Raw genomic sequence first — 23,057 nt, forward strand, 5'->3', positions numbered from 1 at the left:
GTGCTCAGCTGCACGTCTCAGAATGGGGATGCCCAAAGCTTTAAAAAATGCCTAAAAAATGTTTGTGGAATGTGACCGTTATTGTCTACCGCCCTTGACAGAAGGGTGGTGAGCTGTCTTCTGAAACCACTGCATTTCATATGGTGTAGGTGCACCCGTGGTGCTGTCAGGGAGGGTATTGCTGGTTTGTGACCCAGTTCCACTGGAACAACTGCATAATTCCACCGCGAGATGGAATGTGTCTTGGAGTCCTCTTCTTCCAGGTGGTAAAGGTTATGGATGTGTAGGGTGCTGCTGAACCAGTCTCGGTGAGTTGCACCTCGTGGATGGTGCGTACTGCTGCTTCAGTGCATCCGCGGTGAAGCTAATAAACACTGAGGCTGGCAACAGGATGCTAATCAAACGGACTGTTTCTCCCCGGATGATGTTGAGCTTCTTGAATCTTGTTGGCACTGCACGCATCCAAGTAACTGAGTAGCGCATCATAATCCTACCCCGGGCCCATGGATGGGGAATTCAGGGAATTATGAGTTGAGTTAGCCACTGCAGAATTACCAGCCTCTGACCTGTTCTTGGAGACAGAGTGATAAATACGTAGAAAGGTTCCCTAACTGGGGACCACCAACCCCTCCCTCTGTCAGCTGTTCAAAACTAAAGTGAATTGTTTGCAACCTTGGTATTATATTGTATTTCACCCTGAGATGAGCTTCTCAATATAAATTACTGTCCTCTATAAACTCTGTTGTCTCTCTCGTATCAAATCCCATTCCCTACCACTCCTGCTGGTAGCTAAACTACATTAGCTCCCTGAAAGGTGTGCCTTGTTTTTAAAATACTCGTCCTTGGTTGGAAATCTTTCCAAGGCCTTGCTTCTCCATGTCTCCTCCAGCCTCAGGTCTCTCGAGTTATCTGTACTCCTCTAATTCCAGGCTCCTCTAATCTGAATTGATCCTCCATCAGTGCCACTGCCTTCAGAACTCTGGAGATCTCTTGTTGCGCCTCTCCATCTCACTATCCTCTTTTAAGATGCTCCTTAAAAACTACCTCTGTCCAAACCTCTGGGCGCATGACCGAATATCGCCCAAAGTGGCTCAGGTGTTGTGTTTTCTTTTATAATAATCCAATGTGTCGTAGTATTACATTAAAGGCACTAGATAAGCTAAATTCTTGTCACATGATTGATGCAGATTCAGTCAGTCTTTCTCTCAGCCTCTGCTAATAACTCACCATCACTCTTGTTAGTCGCATCCTAAGAATCTCACAAACACCTGCCTGAAAAGAGAGAGCATTGTCTCAAATGGTGTAGTGATAATGTCACTCAGATTAGTAATCTACAACCCCAGGTTAATGTTCTGGACACATGAGTTTGAATCAGATGCTGATGGATGGTGAAGTTTGAAATCAATAGAAATCTTGAATGAAAGATTGGCTTGATGATGATTGTTGCTGTAAAAGCCCATTACCTTGAAGGAAGGAAATCCGCCATCCTTACCGAGTCTGGCCTCCATGTGACGCCATACCCAGAGGAATGTGTTTGGCTCGCAACTGCCCAATAGGAATGGGCAATAATGCCAGAAAGGCCCACATTCCATGAACAAAGGGGAAGAAAAACAGAGTATATTTGCTTTTGAGTATTCTTTTGGGGGGTGAAGAGCATTCTTCCTTGTCTTTTCTGCTACTTGATTGGGCCTGCCCACCTCTGGGGTCCTTCTAGGAAAGACTAACCATCCTGTGGCCTGTGCTGGCTGAGAATATCCTCGCAAAGGCGTGAGCGAGGTGACTGCGGAGGACTATGACTTTATGACTGCTGTGATTCGCCAGTGTGTCCCACCAGGTCATGTGAATTATTGCTGGAACAAAGATACAGCCACACTCTGAGCCCCTGTGTCATTTCCCACACTGTACATTGGCGACTCGAATTTAAAACAACGACTCTGCCACTTACACTGAGCATAAGCAACATAAAGATGATGCAGGGGTAGAGAAATTTAAATGAAAACTGAATGTTAAAACATGGTGCGGTACATCTAAACAAAACCTATGTGGCAGCTGTCTGACCTTGAACATTTTCCTCATGAGCCGGGCGTGAAGCATGTAAATATGGACATTTTAGAAGTAGCCAACTCCTACTGCAACTGTACAAGATGCTGGTGAGATCACACCTGGGGTACTGTGAGCAGTTCTGGTCCCCTTATTTAAGGCAAGATTTTATTTCATTGGAGGCATTTCAGGGAGGGTCCACTCCGATGATCCCTGGTTCAGGGGACTGTATGAGCAAAGGCTATACAGGTTGGCACTCTACTTAATGGAGTTTAGAAAATTGAGAGGCGATCTCACTAAAATACACAGGATTCTTAAAAGGTAACGGGAAAGCTTTATGGCAAAGTCTAACATCAGAGATCGTTGTCTCAGAATTAAGGGGTACCAATTTAAGGCTGAGAGAGGGCGGAGTGTTGTTGGAACTCCTTGCCACAGAGAGCTGTGGGATCGAGTCCCTGTGTACATTTAAGGTTGAGATAATTAGATTCTTGATCATTTGGGAAATCAAGGGTCATGGTGAAAGGGCAGGAAAGTGGATGTGAGGTGTATCAGATCAACCATGATCTTACTGAATGGCACAACAGGCTCGAAGGGCTAAATGGCCCATTCCTGTTCCTATTTCATATGGTGTTATAACTGACATGCGATAGAAACACCCAAAGAAATGGGCGCAATTAGGAAGAACTTGGATGATCAGAATAATTCTGGGCGGCACGGTGGCACAGTGGTTAGCACTGCTGCCTCACAGCGCCTGAGACCCGGGTTCAATTCCCGCCTCAGGCGACTGACTGTGTGGAGTTTGCACGTTCTCCCCGTGTCTGCGTGGGTTTCCTCCGGGTGCTCCGGTTTCCTCCCACAGTCCAAAAGATGTGCAGGGTCAGGTGAATTGGCCATGCTAAATTGCCCGTAGTGTTAGGTAAGGGGTAAATGTAGGGGTATGGGTGGGTTTCGCTTCGGCGGGTCGGTGTGGACTTGTTGGGCCGAAGGGCCTGTTTCTACACTGTAATGTAATCTAATCTAATCTAAAAAAAAAATTCGCAAATGATAAACATACATCTTCCGAGGTGTGTCGATGTTTTAGTGAGGGGTAGGGACACGGGTTGGGGGAACCCATGAAACTGTCAGGCTGCATGTTGCTGCTGCCACTTCTCCTCATTTCACTAACAAATTAATCACTGTATCTTCAAAAGCAACTAAACAGGAGGAAAAACAGGTCAGGAGGAAGCAGTAAGGAATGATTACTTTGTTCACTCAGAGCAAACACTGACTCTCATCAACGCCAGTTGCTGTTAATAAGAAAATTTCAATGTAAATGATAGCAAGGGAGTAGAACGATGATATTTTCCATTTGGAAACAGAATCGACAACTGTACTTTTGTTTTTTTTGCATATCTCACATGAGCCTGAATATACAAGGGCTATTCTGAGGTAACAATCCATGTGTCTGGTCTAGTGTATCATTCCTTAAAAACCAAGTAGACAGATGACTGCACCAAATGAGGGGTTCGATTTGATTATGAATCAATAAATTAAATGTTGTACAGATTGAGGTAAAAGGGCCACTGTGTGATAACTTTACAAACATACAAAGAAGAAGCAGAGGCTATTCAGCCCCTCCAGCTTGCTTTGCCATTCAATAAGATCATGGCTGACTGATGGGTTTGCTATCTGTTCAAATGGTGGATGCACCTTCCCCTGCAGATCTGAAATACAAACTTTAAGTTCATCAAAGTCTCATATTTGTTGGCCAAAAAATGAAATGAAACAAAGTTCAGTTTCTGGTCAGCCGAAGGGCACAGCTTAAAGTACACCCCAGTTCTGGCCTGCACTGCAGACACGGCATGGTAAGTGGGTAGACCAACCTGGTACAGCTCGGGGGGGGTGGGGGGGAGCGTCAGGGGCACTTCGGAAGCTGGTGATTGGCACAATCCAGGAAGCACTGCTTAACCTCTCATCTGATACCTCCAACACTGTGGCACTCCCTCCGTCCTCCACTGAAGTCTGATGCTTTTGTGCTCAGGATTCTGGACTGGAATTTGAAACCACCATGTCTAACCCAAGAGGTCAGAGGGCAACTGCTAAGCATGGCAGACAACTTCTCACAAAATCTGCTTACTGTGGGTGTCAGTCATTGCAATACCTCAAGCAGGAGTCACCCTCACCAGAGCGGTCAGAGAGAGGGAGAAGCTAAAGGAGCAATGACACTGATTGCTAGAGCTGCTCAGAGGAGCCATTCCCTCAGTTTTCTCCAGTTGTTTCTGACAGGAATGATGTATGATCCCATGCACAGACTGTGGAGGAGAAAGCTTACCAGCAGTCAGATTAACTCAAGGGTGGCAACATCTCGGGTGGTGGGTAGTGGAAGGTGGGGAGGGAGGTTGAAAAGACACTGCCTTCACTGTGACCTCAGCCAGTGTGGGAACTGAGCCTAGACTCCTGGTGTCAGTCTGCGTCACAGCCATTCATCCAACTGAGCTAACCCACCCTCTAACCATGATGGAGGCTGATGCTGATGTTTATCCATGGGTTGGGAGGGTTCACATCCAGGCTACACTCATGGAATGAAAGTTCCTTCAAGGGCTAAGGACATTTTGATTAAAATGCACACACTTCCATTTTTATTCCAAAACTGAGCTTGACAAAATGAAGGATGTTGCTGGGTAATAAACCCTTCCCATTTCAGGCCTCAGTGTCAGTGTTGAGCACATTTCAGGTCAAACACAGTGCAGCAACATACAGAGCAAAGTCCCCTCCATTCTCGAACAGCATTGTGTCAAGAAAGAAAACTCACCACAGTAACAGTGTGACGGCTTCACCCACCCCAGCCCCGTTCCCGCATTGGCCACCTTGAGACTACACCAAGTAAAAGTGATGCAGCATTAAGTCTCAAGTACCTTGGAGCTGGACTGAGATTCCCTGAAGAGATCTCACAGCCAGCGTTAGGCTTTCAACCCATTAGCCTGGCGAACCCAGCCTGAAAGGCAGAAGGTCAATGGTTAACTCACGGTAACAGCTGCTTCCTGTTCACTAATGTTAAACAAAATCCTTTTCAGACAATCGAATGTAAACACGATCTTTCTTTTGCTCAGACTTCCCAGATTTCCTCCCAGGTTCCAACTCAGTAGGATTAGCTTTTGCCCAAAACGTTGATTCTCCTGCTCCTCAGATACTACCTGGCCGGCTGTGCTTTTCCAGCACTCCACTCTCGACTCTGATCTCCAGCATCTGCAGTCCTCATTTTCTCCTTACAATCCTATAGACACCAGCTGTTTTTACCTACCTCACTAAAGGGGCCATTCACCATGTAGGAAGCTACACAGCGGACAGGGTAAGGCTACTCTACAGTGATACATTCAATTCTGTCCTCACCCAAGGCACTTTCCAGGTGTGGCTCACTGGATAACAACAGAGTGTCAGGTAATGTAATTTATGTCTTTCTATTTAACCCATGGGTGGTCTGTTAAAATATCACCCACTGTCTTGTTGGCTTTTGATCAGCTAACTCAGAACAAAATGGCAATCTGACTTAAGGTCCTGTTTGAGGGAATAGGCGATGGGTTCAAATGAGAAAATAAACCGAGCCTCCACAAACTGACTTGGGCCACACAGTGCAGTATCAAAGAACAGTGGGGGAGTTATGGTCTGCTTTATGGTCAATATCTCTCCCTCAATCATCATCACAAAAAGCATTATCTGGTCACTAGCTATATGCTGCACCTTCAGGTTTTGCTGTGTTTGCTACAATGGAGAGTGCAACTCCAAAAGCAAGACAGTAGGAGTCTGCCAGTGATGAAAAACGCTGTGTCAATGCAAGTCCAACTTCACTGAGGCAGCTCTTCACTGTCAGAAATGCCATTTTGTGATTCCAACTGAAACCGAGGCTCCTCCTCCGCTTGCCAGTGGACATCAAAGTTGCCACACGCAGTATTTGAAGAGGATTAATTGTGGTGGCCTGGCCACTAATTATCTTCCAATCCAACATTACTAAAATAGAATGTCTTGTCATCTGTCGTAGCACTGTCTGTGGGTTGTCTGCCTGCCAAGACGATGCTGACTTCATTTCAACAGTAACCCATACCAATCCAACTAAATCAGTTGGGATGCCCCCATGACATGAAGGCTGCTATATAAATGAAAGTTCTTCTTTGCTAATGAAAATTATAACAGAATGTCAGGCCCAGGAGCATTTTCTTCTCTATCATTGTCTTGACTAACTTGCAAGGCACAACATTTTCTGGTTCTGTTTCACATTTCAAAATCACAAATGCTCTGACAGAAGGATCAAAAAAGAGAAAGCAAAGATTAAATGCAATTGGTGAGGGAAACAATGGAAACATAAAGAAAGATTTCTTCATGCCATGGGTGGTTAAGACATGGAGTGTGCTGCATGATGGAAGCAGGTTGTACCAAAGCATTCAGGAAGAAATTAGATTGTTACCTGGGCAGGAAACATGTACAATGTGAAGAGCCTCAGGTGAGGGGACAGGTTGGGAAGGAGAATCCTTCATGGTAATCTCAGCAGGGGGTGCAGGAATTGAACCCATGCTATTGGCATCACTCTGCATTGTAAACCAGCCGTCCAGCCAAGTGAGGTAATCGACCCCCTCCCACTCTGTAACTGGGATGTGACACTAATCATGCCAATCCCTCGCACTAAGTGGCTCAGATCAACTAACCCCTCACTGATCGAGGTACAAGTCATACCACATGTATATTTACACACTGAGCAAATGAAGACCATCCCTTTTCTTCTCCGTAAAATTAAAGCAATTGCGTTACATTGCTGAACAATATATTACACCCATACATCAAGAAAAGCATCCTCAAGTAGATTGATTGGCGTGCATTTATAGCTACATTCAGCTTTCTCATGCTCTGTATTTATTTATTGAGTGGTTATACAAGGCTGTATAAAGTTGACACAGCTTGTGACACAATGTTTGCATTGCTCATGATTTGTCATTATAAAATTGCCGAGCACGATGGAAAGATTGCTGCCTTATTGTTGCATCGTAGCAGTTTATAAATCCTGCTCCTACAACCAAACCTAATCATTTTGCGCTTTAGTCCGAATTAGCTCTGAACACCATTTCCCCCAGGAAAGCTTATTAAAAGCATTTGCTTACATCTGACTCAAAGAATCTAATGGCTAATGAAATTTATATTTGAGAAACGAGGGTGATTTCTCACCAGCGTCATTCACCGGGAGCTGTCAGGAGGGCATGCTGAGGGTATGCTGCACAAGGATGTTGCAAGATTCTTGTCTCTACTTCTTAAAATATCAAGGCTCCTGGTCCCCAAGTGGCCCAATTCACTTCAAATTAATGGAGAGCTTCCATTCATCTGATAATAGCCTCATTTGGGAGGAGCTCAAATGCACACTTGCTTGATTCTTCTGATGATCTTAGTGCGTTTTGAACGTTTATAAGAGTCGGCCTATTCTCCACTACCTGCCTTTTACTTTACATCAGATGGAGGTACTGACGTATGTTTAAACATGTAGGTGAATGGTCAAATGTGGAATTTGCGCATACCTCTCAGAAATCTCCCAAGTTAAAATAAAATAAATAGCTTGCATTTATGTAGCATCTTTCAGCTGCCCCAGAGCACTCAATATTTATGTGCTTCTGAAGTGCATTCCCTGATGTGAAGTAGTGAAATATAGGAGCTAATTTCTCTCCGTGGCACTGTGGCTCAGAGGTTAGCACTGCTGCCTCACACCGCCAGGGACCCAGGTTTGATTCCAGCCTTGGACGACTGTCTGTGTGGAGTTTGCACATTCTCCCCGTGTCTGCGTGGGTTTCCTCTGGGCGCTCCGGTTTCCTCCCACAGTCCAAAGATGTGCAGGTCAGGTGAATTGGCTATTCTAAATTGCCTGTAGTGTTAGGTGCATTAGTCAGAGGGAAATGGGTCTGGGTGGGTTACTCTTCGGAGGCTCGGTGTGGACTTGTTGGGCCAAAGGGCCTGTCCCCACACTGTAGGGAATCTAATTTGTGGAGACGCAGATCCCAAAATAACAATGTGACAATGACCAGATAATTTGCTTTCTTGACGTGTACTGATCTGATTGAGGTATGTAAAATGCTAAAGGGGATTGATAAGGTGCACACCGAACAGATATTCTCCATTATGGGACAGTCTTAAACAAGAGGGCACAGATATAGAGTGAGAGGAGATAGCCTCAAAACTGGGAGGAGTAGAAAGTACTTCTCTCTGGGGGTTGTGAATCTGTGGGTCTCACTGCCACAGAGTGCAGTGGAAGCAGATCAACCCACAAAGACAAGGAAGAAATAGATTTGTTTCTGCTGAAAAGTGGGATTAAGGGCTATGGGGAACAGGCAGGTGAGTGGAGTTGAGACCAGGATAAGATCGGCCATGATCATATTAAGTGGTCAAGAGAGAAGAGACACTTCAGCTCTTTGACTCCGGCTCCTAATTCCTACATTCCGATGTACTGACAGCTAAAGCTGAATCTAAGTGAAATGTTTGACTTGCTCTCCAGTTCTGGTGAGAGCTCTAACCTACAGCTACCACCTGTCTCTTCTCCTTAGGAACTGGGTTGGGCTATGTGAGGAAAAGCACCTGTGACAAGCCTGGATGCTTCTCCAGTTCTGCCCCATAATATTTACCGTTAGAAATTTCCGGCACTTTTCCCTTCCCCTCGCGCAGATGCAATTTGATGGCAAACACATGTTGACAGCTGCAGAGGATGTTGAACACACAACAGGTTAAAATGCCTTTGGGAACTTCCCATCTAGTCTTCGTATCAAAAACAAAATGGGAAAGTAAATCAGTCTGATTGCTACAATGGTCCCTGAGTGCGAAGCCAGCTGCCTTTGTGGTCCAGTATTTCTGACAACATTGGAATACAAAAGTAAAATATGCTTGCATCTGAATAACTTAAGGTTGTAAAACAAAACTAACAAGGCAATACCGTGCTGTCTTTTCAATTCAAAGAAGGAGGTGACTAACACAGTCCATGTTCATTGGACCCATCTGTGCTGGCTTCTACTGTAGTCAATATCAAAGGCATTTCTGGATCCAACTCCTCATCCATCCTCCACATTCCCAGTTGTCCCAGAGGTGCTGACTTTTACTTCCAATTTCATTGGCAGACAGCCAGTCCCAGGCCCAACTAGCTACTCTTTAGACGTGAATCATGATCAAGCATGTAGGCTGACCTTTCAGCAGTGCAAGGGGTGAATCACAGAACCAGGAGACTCTGCCCCACCCTCTTATCTTCTTATGCCCCCTCCCCTTAGCTTCTCCCTGTATGAAGACTGTAGTGTGCTTGATGACTAGCCACTTGGATGCAAGCTGCTAATCTGAAAATCGGGAGGAATCAGTGCCTTCAGGAGACGATAAAATGGGGAGTAGGGGTGAGGGGACTGAAGTTGGGAGTGTTTGTTAAAGAAACTGGAGAAAGTGAGCACTGCAGATGCTGGAGGATCAGAGTGGACAAGGGTGTGGTGCTGGAGAAGCACAGCAGGTCAGGCAGCATCCGAGAACCAGGAGAGTCGATGTTTCAGGCATAAACCCTTCATCAGGAACGTGCTTATACCCGAAACGTTTCCTGCTCCTCAGATGCTGCCTGACCTGCTGTGCTTTTACAGCCCCCTCCTTTTCAACTTTGTTAAACCCAGTGTCAAGCCTTGATGTCGTGGCTAGCATTTCACACTGCTGAATGACAAGGTGGTGTGTTCAAATCCCTCTCCCAGAACTGGTATGGATCAGGAACTAAAGGGAAGCTCCTCCTATGCTCTTGGGTAGCTGTAGAGGATGTGATGGTACCATTCTAAAGAGTAGTGGCAGTGACTGGCGTTCTCACACTGTCCTACAGAACAGAAGAAAGAGGAGTAAAAATTGGCCCATTGTGTCCACTTGTCCGTTCAATGAGATCATAGCTGATCCAATGCCTGATCATTATTTATCATCTACCAGGAACTTACAACAGATCATCTGACAATTCATTTAACACCTCCATGTGGGAGCTTGCTGCTCTCAAATAAGGTATAACATATTTAACTGGGGCATCCTGTGGGTGTGAAAGAGGCTGTATAAACGCAAGTTGTTCTTTCCTCTGGATTACATAACAGCTCAGTGCAGTTATTGTTTGCTACTGAGATGAGATACTTGGCTATTGTCGGACAGTGGTGGGGGTTAGGGTGGGGGCATTTGGCATTTCCCAAATTAAAAACTATGATGAATGATCCCAATAACTACAGTATGTGCTCATCGCCTGTGCAGGCTCATTCTGAAACCAGACATAAGTAATGCCCCTGCCCCAGTTTTGCATATGTTTAAGAAGCCCGGGGTTGTAATGGAAAATAAAACAATTGCCGACTCCAGCTTTTGGATGTTTTAGTCTCTGAAAATATCTGATCAGCACTGAATGATGCCCCAGACCACAAGCCTGACGTTCAATCAAAAGAGAATATTTTTTAAAAAACAGATTTATTGTTGAGTCCAAGAAGCTAAAATATATGGCAATGTCGATGGTGTTGGTCCTGATTGTCAGTGGGTTTTGCTTTTATGTCTTTAGTGAGTCAATTTAGCTGATGGGTCCAATCGCTTAGTCATGACTCTCTGTCATTCATATTTTGATTAATTGTACACAATGCTGCATAAATATCAGACAGTCTATTCGTACCCACACATCAATTAATCACTGCTCTCTATGTGTTGAACTTGTGTACAAGTCTTATTTGATGCTTCACTGGGACTTTTTCTACTCCCCAGTGTTAGTAACTAGTGGCAGCCTGTAAAATGATGCATTGCTCTGAGTCTGTTTCCACCTCAGGTAGGTAATCTCCATCAGAAAAGTTGTTGGGATTTGGCAAATAAACCATCAATTCCGTTGAACTGGAGAGAGGCGGAGCACTTCTCAGTGAGGGGGGTGCCACTGCTAATGGTCTAGCCAGGGACATGGAAATGGCTGTGTAGATGGTTGGCTGTCGATAGAATGGGTCGGTGCAGGCTTGACTGTGAAGCACTCCACAGTCCAACAGCCAGCCAGCGTTATTTGACTTCAAAGCCTCCTGCCTGGGGAGTAACAGGATGGAGGGGTTGTGGACCTCACTGTGCTACCACTGCATTCCCACTGTGGTCCTATGTTCGTGACTGATACAAAGATTGCAAAGGTGCAGGAGGCTTGTTAACCCTGAAGTTGTGGGGACTTCCAGGGGGCACCAACTTGGTGCACCAGAGCATCAGGGGAACTCAGCAGCCTGTCTTTGCTGTGTTGCCCAGTTTCCATCCACAGTTCGCCTTAGTCTAAGTTGCTGCCCATCGCACAGGTCCCATTCACATCTGTGCCAAGTAACGTACACCTGGCTGTTGGTCCACCCACCCCTGAATTTAAAAATTCTCCATCCTTGTTTTCAGTCCCTCTGTTGCCTCACCCGTCCCTGTGAGATCTGAAACCTTCTCCAAGTGATCCTCCAATTCTGGTCTCTTCAGCATCCTTGATTTCCCACACTCTGCCTTTGGTGGCTGTATCTTCAGTTGCCTTCGGGCATAAGCACCAGGATTCCCTCCCTAGAGCTCTCTACATCCCTCTCTCCCTTTGCACATTCCTTCATGCTTATCTCTTTGTCTAACCTTCTATTTACATGTCCCAATATCTCTTTACGTGCCCTGATAGGGTTTCTGTGAAAAGTCATGAGATACTGACATCGAAGCAAATGCAAGTTGTTGTAAGTTAAGCCCACCGGGTAAGGACCACATACGAAGTCAAAAGGACAAGTTAGAGGAGACCTCTGTCATACTCTTCCATTTGGGCAAACTCAGCCCTGCTGGAGGGAATGCTGCATTGTCGGAGATGCTGTTATTCAGATGAAATGTCAGAACGAGGAGTCTTCTCAGGTTTACTTCCAGAACCCAAGGCACCTTTTTAAAAAAGGATCGTCAGGGGATTTCCCTGGCGCCCTAGCCAATACTCTTTCCTCAACCAAGACCAGCAACTGATAATCTGGTCATTACCTCATTGCTGCTGTGGGACTTTACAGTGTGCAGATTGGGTGCTGGGTTTGCTGTTTTGTAACAAAGACCAGTTGTAAAGTGTTCCGGGATGTCCTGAGGTAGTTATCAAATGCAAGTCTTTCTTCTCCGGAGTTTCTACTGATTCTGACAGTCACTTACACCATAGGCACAGCCAAAATAAAGGAGACATTGATATCTTATATCATTCAGTACAAGCCATTTTGTGTAATACAGGTGAGATACCACCAGGTAGTTTGTACAATCACTGTTACAAAATCACAGAAATTACTGCTATTTTTCAGCTCCATTGCCTCCACGGTATCTCTTCAGCATTATCTACCCGGATATCACATCACTTTCTTGTATCCCTCATATTCGTGCTGTTCAAATACTTACCTAATCCATTTTAAATTACCTCAAACTCTGTCTCAATTGCCCAGTACATGAACATAAAAAAAGTGTTGCCTACATTAGTTACTGTTCTGATCTTGTGCAAAGGATATTGTTATAATACTTGCTTACAGTAATGGACACATAATGCCCCACTGAGGAAATTACAGCCAAACTAACTTCTGGACAAAACCTAAAAGCAATTACCTCTCCATGCAGCTGTGTACAACGTCGACAGTAAAGCATTTGTCCAGCAACACCGCAATGGCAATTTTATATCACACATCAGACTCACAAGCACAGACACACACACACACACACACACACACACACACACACACACACACACACACACACACACACACACACCTTTCCCGATAGCGGCATCAGTGAAAATCCCCGACCTGTCTTCCCAACAGAGATCATCAAATCATCGAATCCCCACAGTGTGGGGGCAGGCCATTAGGCCCAGCAACTCTACACTGACCCTCTGAACAGCATCCCAGACCCACTCCCCAAACCCTGCATTTCCCATGGCAATCCACTAACCTACACATCTTTGGACTGTGGGAGGAAACCGGAGGAAATGCACGCAGTCACAGGGAGAATGTGCAAACTCCACACAGACAGTTGCCCGGGGATGGAATCGAACCTGGATCCCTGGTGCTGTGAGGCAGCAGTGGCTCATCACTAAGCTACCGTGCTGCTCAAAGATGCAATAGCCAACATCCACCTTCGCAAAAGGAATGAGGATGGGGTGCAAATGCTGGTCCAGCCAGTAATACCCACAGCCCACAAATGAATAAGAAACAAAAGCTCTAGGTTCAAGTATGAACATCCATTTTTGAGTGAGATCTATGAGGAGTGACAATGTAATGGCACATGAAAAGGCAGGTGGAGTTTGGAACTCACAGGTGATTGAGTAAGAAAGCTCTGGTAACATTGAAGTGGTTTGTAGATATTCACCTGCTTTGCCATACGCTCCAGGCCAAGGGCCAAGAACTGGAAAACGGGATCAGGGCAGTCAGATCGTTGTTGAGCAGTGTGGGTATGATGGCCTGAATACTCTCCTTCTGTGCTGTGTCTGAAAAGGATCATGAAGGGGAAAACAGACCCTATCTTTCTTCATGTTTCTGCTTAAGGCCAAAGTTAAGCCAATGCATCAGAACAAATTAGCACGAACTGGAGTACCTGCAGCAGTTAGAAAATGGACCTCAGTGTGCATGTGCTCATCAACTTCATCAACTCGTGATTCAGGGTTCCCAAAGCTGCATTGAACCTTCTAAAGCTCTGATACAAAGATCGGGAAAACAGCTTATTCACAGAAAAATCAAACTTCCCACTACTTCGGGAATGTCAAAGAGCCATGGCTGAAGCCGATTAAAACTCAGCAGCTGCACTGGATGCCGGAATTCCTCTCTTACTTCCTTGCTGGCTTTACAACATGGAATTTTAAACAAGCAACTTATGCTTTTCACACCCTGGTAAGATTTCAACATGTTTAGCGTGCCTGTGCTGCCCCTGCCATCCCTTATCTCCCAATCTGAAGCCTGCTCCTGTTATAGGTTCCATCCAAAGGGACAGCAGCAGACCCACAGAAAGTTAATTGCATGAGTCGATCTCATTAGGCACTGTGGTGACAGCATTGCATTTACATAGCGACCTCTGAGCTTGCTCTCCCTCCCAGCAGCGCTTGTCATCATTTATCATTTCTGCAAGTAACTTAAAAAGTCAGCAATGAACTGACACCATTCCCCAGAGCCTTACTGACCCCTGCTAACTGTCATGCATTGACATCAGTCTCTGCGGGCTCCTTACAATTCTCTCACTATTCCTCCTCCCTTTCTGACTCTACACAAGTATTGTAACAGCCAGCAGGACCATCAATGCATTAAAGTGTGATGATAACATGAATTGGCAAGTCTATTGCTGCCACTGTCAACCAATGCCTCTGAAATTCACTCCCTCCTTCCCCCACCCGCAACTCGGCGACACACAGGAAAAAAAAACAACCAAAAGAGAAACTGATTGAAGACCTGGCCTGTGCTGAGTCAGTGGATCCTGACCGGGAAGGAGACCCTACTCCGCTGAGTGCCACTCTGGAGGGATGGGTTTGGAAGCAGAGAGGAGGGGAGAATGCCTCAATTCTCAATTGTACTCCTTTCAGTGCAGTTGGAGAGTTTTGTGAAGAGGGACGAGAATAGGGTTGTTCTGTGAGAATCATATCTTCTCATGTCCAGACAACACCCCAACCACAACACACGTGCACACACACATTTAATGTACTGAGGAATGTCTCGGACTTGTGGGTTGCCATGGGAGCTGAAAGGGGGAGGAAAGAGGAGGGAGAAGGATGATAATTACCACTCAAATCAACCCCATGCCTCATCCAGGTGAAACCATGTTACTAAGAGTGTGGTTCATATGTGGGAGCTTCAGCTGCTTCCTAAGCCTTGCTGTCAGTGTGGCGGAAGGCTTGTGACTAATATGTATGCGGAACTCGCTCCTACACAAAGTAGTTGAGACGACAAACACAGACATGCTTAAGGAGAAGGTAGATAAACAGACAGGGTTGGAGTTGCGGGGGGGGGGGGGGGGGAAATGTGTGGAATGAATGGAACATTATGTGGATGGGACCTGGTATACACTTGCAGAGCAGAGAACATTAGCTTGAATCAGTTAGTCCCATTTCTGAGCCCCAGTTTCATTTGAATTCATATCTTGGAGCTGCAGCATCAATAATGTTCACGACATTTAAATCAGCTTAATGGTGACATGGCTTAGAGAAGATTAAGTGGGATGGGAGGAGGCATGTGTGAGGCCTCTGCTGTGTACTTTATGTAACCTCATGTATTATGTGATTTTGCGTGGAAGCACATAAGTTAGAAAGTACATTTAGATGCCATAAAGATGCCCCTTCAAATACACCCTTGCCAACATTTATAGATGCACTTTCTGTCTGGATGTATCACTACCTGGTACGGCAACTGTACCATTCAAGATCAGAGACGGTTATAGAGAGTGGTGAACTCAGCTCAGACAATCACAAAGGCCAACCTCCCAGCTATAGAATCCATCTACCAGGCCCGCTGTCAAGGAAAGGCCGCCAGCATTTTCAAAGATCCATCCCACCCTGGCAATGTTTTTCTATAACCTCTACCATCGGGGAGAAAGTACAGAAGCCTGAACACATGCACCAGCTGGTTTCGAAACAGTTTCTACCCTACTGTTGTTAGAATACTGAATGGATTCACAAACTCTTAACATTCGCTGTGTTTTTATTTTGCTGCTGTTTACCCCCTATTCCTGATGAAGGGCTTTTGCCCGAAACGTCGATTTTCCTGCTCCTCAGATGCTGCCTGACCTGCTGTGTTTTTCCAGCACCACTCTAATCTAGACTCTGGTTTCCAGCATCTGCAGTCATTGTTTTTACCTAATATTTACTTGTCTATGCTATTTAACTCTGTGGTCTGCCTGTATTACTTGCAAGACAAAGCTTTTCACCGTGCCTCGGTACGCATGACAATAAATTTAATTCAATTCAATCAGAAGCTTGTGCATTGACATACCACTGACCATTAAGTTTCGAAAGCTGCTGATATCTAATCCACTGCTGAGTTGAGTACTGAATAGCCCATCCCCCACATCCAGCTCTTTCCTCCCCCGATGTAACAAAGCAGTGGGGCTTTTGGTAAGTGCACTGTAAAAACTGGGACACAAAGCAGCCTCAATCCCAAACTCCAACCCCCTCACACCTCAACCCCATAAAGCCTGAGCACACACTATCACTAAAAGGTACTGCCTCCTGAATTTTGTACACCCCAGTCCAACACCAGTATCTCCAAATCATGTCCTCCTGAATTATTGTAACTATCCATTGGTTTTGAAGATGTGTTTATCTGATTTGTTAATTACATGCATATATTGCAGGCTGGGCCAGCACTTTTGCCAGTACTCCTTACTGCTGGAGGAGGCTTCTTAAAGTGCTGCAGTCCACGTGGTGTAGTTGCGTCCACAATGTTGTTAGGGAGGGAGCTCCAGGACTTTGACCCAGTGAAAGAAAAGGATATAATTCCAAGTCAGGATGTTGTGTGATGTAGAGGAGGACTCGCAGGCAGTGGTACTCCGACCCGTTCTGGTTCAGCAGGCCTGACGAGTTGCTGCAGGGCATTTTGTACCCATTGCTGTGACAGGTGCAGAGATGGTACATATTTAAGGAAAGGTGTTAGTCAAGCAAGCTGCTTTACCGTGGATGGCGTGGAGTTTCTTGTGTGTAGTTGGAGCTGCAACCACCCCAGGAGTGGAGAGAATTCTGTCACTACTCCTTCACAAGATGGTGCTCTACAAATGAATGGGTTCGCGCAGGTTCGGTTGTAAAGGGGCTACAAACTCGACATCAAACAGTGTGAATGGTGGTGGAATTCATACAAAACACATTAATGCCCACCAAAGTCTATCTTGTAGGATTGGGTGCACCAACCCCTCAATCATGAAGGTAACCGAGCTCAGCATACAGAATTGTTATAAACAGCAGGCTATTCAGCCCATCCTGCCTGAACCAGATCACTTATCTAGCGCCTATCTCCTGCCTTTGCCCCAAAGCCCTGCACACCAATGTTCACCAAGGGTTCCTGTGGTACAATGAGAGTGTTCCTATTTTTGGGACAGGAGGCTCTGGGTCTTGCCTCAGCTCCTCCCTGTGTAATAACATCTCTGAAATGCTGATTAGGAAAATGTTTACATCGACGTCAATTAATGAACAAATCAAGACCATCAGTAAATTATCCAATCTACTCAATAAAGTTGACAGACAAAGCATCCCCTGGGAACTGACTGAAGCCAATCAGAGCCACAGACAATTGTCCAGCACAAGTGTGTGGACGGACATACACAACAGAGCTACACATGTACAGTAGAAGCACACAGGCACAGGCACACACACACAAACCCAAACAGAGGCAAGTTTCTCCATATACAAAATATACAAGCCCTCACCTGTGTCTCCACACCTCTGTAAAGTACATGCGGGTGACTTTTCGACACAAGTGGGAAATTCTTGCTTCTGTTGCCAGCTAACCGCTGTAAGTGACGTCACTGGCTATTTAGTTAAAAGAGGCAGGAAATCTGTTGCAGCTCAGGCTGGGAGATACTGTGTATCTGTCATTTACTTAGCCACATATTCAGCTGGCAATCTTCACACGAGCTGCCTGTGGCCCTGCTTCCTGTGGTCAACGCTGCAGCCCATTGATAAGTCAGCAGCTCATTGCAAACCTTCAGCTAACTCCCAAAACACAGCAGGCTTATAATTACATATCATTCTAAACCATTACAAAATACTTCAGCCAGTGACATTTCCTCTGAAACAACTGCACATTTCTTTTCTCTCTCTGAATGTATCTTCCAAAGTTGCTTTTTTTTGTGGGAGCTTGCTGTGCGCAGGTTAACCACCTGCATTTTCTGAGCTATAGCAGTGACTACACTTCACTGGCCGTCCTGTACTTCAGAACAGTATGAAAGAGCAGAAGCATTGATACAGGGCTTCCCCAAAGTGGGGGTCAGGACCTCCCAAAGTCAGCCAAGAGTTTGGTGTCACAGGCGCTTGCGCAGCAAGGTCCACCTGCAGACCTTCAGCCTGCCTCCCACCACCTTCCCAGGGGTTCCGGCCCCCTATCCCTCGCTCTGATAGACCTTCTGCCACACCTCTCCCCGTACATCCTCGCCCCCTCTCAGTTCAAAGGTCACAATATTTTCAAATCAAGATCACGGAGGCAAATATTTTGGGGAACATTGCAAAATCTTGAAGGGCATGAATGGGGTGAATAGCCAAGGTCTTTTTCCCGGGGTGGGGGAGTCCAAACTAGAGGGCATAGGTTTAAGGTGGGAGGGGAAAGATGTAAAAGGGACCTAAGGGGCAACTTATTCACACGGAGGGTGGTGCGTGTAAGGAATGAGCTGCCAGAGGAAGTGGCAGAGGCTGGTACAATTGCAACATTTAAAAGGTATCTGAAGGGGTACATGAATAGGAAGGGTTTGGAGGGATATGGGCCAAGTGTTGGCAAGTGGAACTGGATCAGTTTAGGATGTCTGGTCAGCATGGACAAGTTGGACTGAAGGGTCTGTTTCTGTGCTGTACATCTCTATGATTCTATAATGTATAAGGCTCTCTTTCGTTTGGGACAAAAGGCTGAGTGAGCTTCATTATTCTGCCAGCCGGTGTACAACCTCAGAGCCTGGGTGGCTTCAATGACAGTGATGTGAGAGAGGGGGAGCATAGGGATGTTGGTGTGGTCAGAGAGGGAGGGTGGCTGAAAGAAAGACGCACTTTTGAAAAATCTGAATCAAGAAATAGAAAAGGCGAGGCAGCTCAGTGTACCAAGAAATGGAGATAGCTATCTAGATAGCCATTGACCCATGCTGTAATACTCAGGACATAGAATCAACAGGATCAGCTAAAGAAAATGACAAGGATATAACAACAATGTGGTAGAGCGATAACCACGCTGTGTGAAGGCTAGATAAATAGCCCCAGTAGCGAGATATGTTTGCTGAGATGTTAATAGTGACTGTCAGCCTGTTTTAGTTGCAAAGCAGCATTTTGTTGCTTGAATGAGGAGAGGAACAGGAAGTGACAATGAAACCAAGCAGAAACCAAAAGATACTCAGAAAAGACCACATCCTCTATGAATGGTGATAATGTTGAAAGTTGCAGTAGTTGTTTGTGTAGTGGACCGCATACATTGCCAAGCCAAGTGAGGAAATTTTTTTTTCATTCCTCTGCTCAGTCAGGACTTATTTTTGCCGCACATAACCAAACAAATAGTGAGAGTCTTCAAGCTGGGGCTAATGTGTAATCTTTTCCAGCCGTTTACCCCCTTTCCTAGACAAGGGATTCTGACTGTCATTCAGTTCAGCTGAGGAAAGGCCGCTCAACTGTTTGACCAGCTGCTCAGGCAGAAACTGAGCCACAAAGGTTGGTGAGGTACACAGGTCACAGCCACTCTGTGCTCCGTTACTGACCACAAGAGAAAGGAATATGGCACAATTCCTGCTCGAGTGAGTGAGTGCATGTGTGTGTGTGCACATGTTCTGTGTGTGTGTGTGAGAGAGACAGAGAGAGAGAGAGAGAAAGAGAGAGTGTGTGTGTGTCTGTGAATACGTGTGTGTACATGTACATGATGAGATAGGGAATGAAGATTGTGTGTGTGTGCATGCATTTATCTGTGCACGTTAGGAGTGTGTGTACATATTAGCATGTCCGGGTGTGTGTTTGAGGCAATTGTAATTGTGTGCACACATGATGGGTATATTCATGAGTATGTGTAAATTAGCATGTTTATACGTATATATATGTGTGTGTGTGTGTGTGTATGCTCACATGCATGTGCGTGGCCCATGCATGCGTGTGATCTATGAATAGGTGTGGGTATATATGTGCATGCTGGGTATACATCATTTGGGCTGCCGTTGACCAGGAGCTGAACTGGACTCACCACATAAATACAGTGGTTATAAAAACGGTCAGAGATTAGGAATCCCACAGTGAATAACTCACCTCCTGACTCCACAAACCTGACCACCATCTACAAGGCACAAGTCAGGGGTTTAATGGAATTATCCCCATTTGCCTGGATGGGTGCAGCTCCAACAACACTCAAGAAACTTGGCACCATCCAGGACAAAGTAGGATGCATGATTGACACTACATCCTCAAAAATCTACTCCCTCCACTGCTGACGCTCAGAAGCTGTATTGTGTACTATCTACAAGGTGCACTGTAAACATTCACAAAATATCTTCAGACAGCACTTTCCAAACCCATGGCTAGCTCCATCTAGGAGGAGGAGGACAGCAGATACATGGGAACACCACCACCAAGCCACTTACCACCCTGACTTGTAAATACATCGCCATTCCTTCACAGTTACTGGGTGAAAATCATGGAACCGCAACCCTACCAGCATCGTGAGTGTATCTGCACCACACAGACTGCAGCAGTTTGAGCAGACAGCACCCCACCACCTTCCCAAAGGCAATTTGGGACAGACAACAATTACTGGCCTAGGCAGTGAACCCACGTCCTTTGAATGAATAGTTTTATACAATAGGTGTTTGCTGGCGTTGTGTGTGTGCTTGCATGGGCAGGTTTGCATGTGGGACACCAAGTGAAGACAGGATTGGCTGTTAGTTGACATAAGCTGCAGATTCAGGTCAGATATGAAACTGGTCATTTCTGCAGTAGACTGGGGGGGCTGATCAACCAGGAGCCAATTGGCTCAGGAATGACTATGCCAGATTTCTTTTTGATTGCCCAGCCAGTATCCAGGTTAGTGACCAGTTGCTGGACTTAAGTCCCACTTCAGACATCTGGCAAGAGGCATGAATGTCCTGACCTCCTTACAGTCCCTCTGGAAAGGCCTGAACTGTGTGCCTCCTTGCCTGTGCGCTGATACTTCATATGTGGAACAATTGGGCACCTTGTTTTATCACACAAATTCTCTCCAAGTGCTTTGTTTTGAAAAGGAGACAGTTTCTAAGCTGTAGGTGTTAAAGTGCAGCTCATTTCATTCTGTTTGGCAGTGCCTTTCACAAAATGGGTCAATGACTGGAATTACCATCGTTCACCAGTTTAAACATGTCAAACAGAAATTAATCACCCTTCACAAAAACCTTAATCACCCTCGTTAGACTTCAGTCTCTTCTTCTGAGGAAATGCAAATTGCCAGCTGTGCAGAGTGAACGGGAATATCTGGGAAACATGTGACTGGGACCGAATGTCAAAACAGGAACCTAGTGGACACCCATTCATTCGAAGTGTGAGAATTGCAGAAATGATACGACACGTATGGTTAATTCGACACTGGCTCACATGTCTCTTGAGTCTTTGTCAGGCACTCTGTACAGCTCCATGAAAACCCGAGGCTATCGTTGTGACTAAAGACACCCAGCACTGTCATCGGAGCAGTACCTAAAAATGTGATCGCACAATTCTGCCACTGAGGGAATGAAGACAGTTTCCGTGAAACAATTATTTCTCCTCAATCACCGTGCTCTTTACACGGTCAACCACATCATCCTTCCCAGCACCATTCTTTGTGGGAGTCTTCCTTTGTTTAATTTCACTCCAAACGTTGTGATGGTAAACAGAATATCTCCAGCAATGGTTACAATTAACCACCTTGCGTAATTCCGTTTGAAGTCACCCAAGGATCCACCTTTTTCCCACCACAGTCTACACACTGTCCTGTAGTGACACGGAGTGTAGATGTGGAATCAGCTTTGATGTGAGCCTTTCCAACATCAGTCTTGACCGCTGTGGTCAGTCTGCTTGTCCAGTAAGACCTTCGATTACTTTTTTTTTCATTCACTGACAGGCATTACTAGTGAGGCCGGTATTTACTGTCCATCGCTAATCGCTGAGAAGGTGGTGATATTCCACTCTCCTATGAAAGCAATGTCTGCCAATCCTGATACACTCTCTGAGCCCTCGGTATCGATTCTCTTACTCAATTCCAGCCCAAGTTGTGGCCTCAACCAGCCATGTACTCTTCAATCTTTCACCTTTCTGTGTAAATTCCTTTCACGGCTTCCCGCTCCCTGTATTGGTAAACCACCCCAGGTGAACACAGTCCAACAGTCCTCAGATACAGACTGAGTGCGCACTTGCCCACACCAGAGTGTGTAGGCCTTGATTCTGAGTCGAAGCCCCTCCAATTCTGTGAGACCCTGCTGAAAACCTGCCGATTTGACTTGACCTTTGGACACCTATCCTGATAGTTCCTACGAATGAGTGCCTTTGTACAAACACAAGTTGTTTCTTGCTGTTGTTCCTCCACAATTAGGAACTGGGTTAGGCCATTCAGCCCATTGAGCTCACTCCACTATTAACTGTGATGACAGCTTCACTTCATTGCCTTTTACTTGCATAAGCCCATAACCCAGTACATCATTAATAGTGACACATTTATAGACAATAGACAATAGGTGCAGGAGTAGACCATTCTGCCCTTCGAGCCAGCACCACCATTCATTATGATCATGGCTGATCATCCTCAATCAGTATCCTGTTCCTGTCTAATCCCCATAACCCATGATTCCATTATCCTTAAGAGCTCTATCCAACTCTTTCGTGAAAGTATCCAGAGACTTGGCGTCCACAGCCTCCTGGGGCAGAGCATTCCATACACCCACCACTCTCTGGGTGAAGAAGTTTCCCCTCAACTCTGTTCTAAGTGGCCTACCCCTTATTTTAAACTGTGTCCTCTGGTTCGGGACTCACCCATCAGCTTCCTGCCTCCAGTGTGTCCAATCCTTTAATAATCTTATGCGTCTCAATCAGATCCCCTCTCAGTCTTCTAAACTCAAGCGTATACAAGCCCAGTTGCTCCAATCTTTCAGTGTAAGATAGTCCCGCCATTCCGGGAATTGACCTCGTGAATCTATGCTGCACTCCCTCAAAAGCCAGAATGTCTTTCCTCAAATCTAGAGACCAAAACTGCACACAATATTCTAGGTGTGGTCTCACCAGGGCCCTGTACAGCTGTAGAAGGACCTCTTTACTTCTATACTCAATCCCTCTTGTTATGAAGGCCAGCATGCTATTAGCTTTCTTCAGTGCCTGCTGTATCTGCATGCTTACCTTCATTGAC

At 45.7% G+C, this 23,057-nt stretch overlaps 1 protein-coding gene across 5 annotated transcripts in view; it reads left to right on the forward strand.

The window, feature by feature from the left end:
- Positions 1-23,057, forward strand: part of gse1b (Gse1 coiled-coil protein b) — a 602,615-nt gene that overhangs the window by 345,848 nt on the left and 233,710 nt on the right. The gene's annotated exons all lie outside the window — the stretch shown is intronic.

This window comes from Chiloscyllium plagiosum, chromosome 17 (assembly GCF_004010195.1).
Source record: "Chiloscyllium plagiosum isolate BGI_BamShark_2017 chromosome 17, ASM401019v2, whole genome shotgun sequence".
NCBI classification, from domain to species: domain Eukaryota; kingdom Metazoa; phylum Chordata; class Chondrichthyes; order Orectolobiformes; family Hemiscylliidae; genus Chiloscyllium; species Chiloscyllium plagiosum.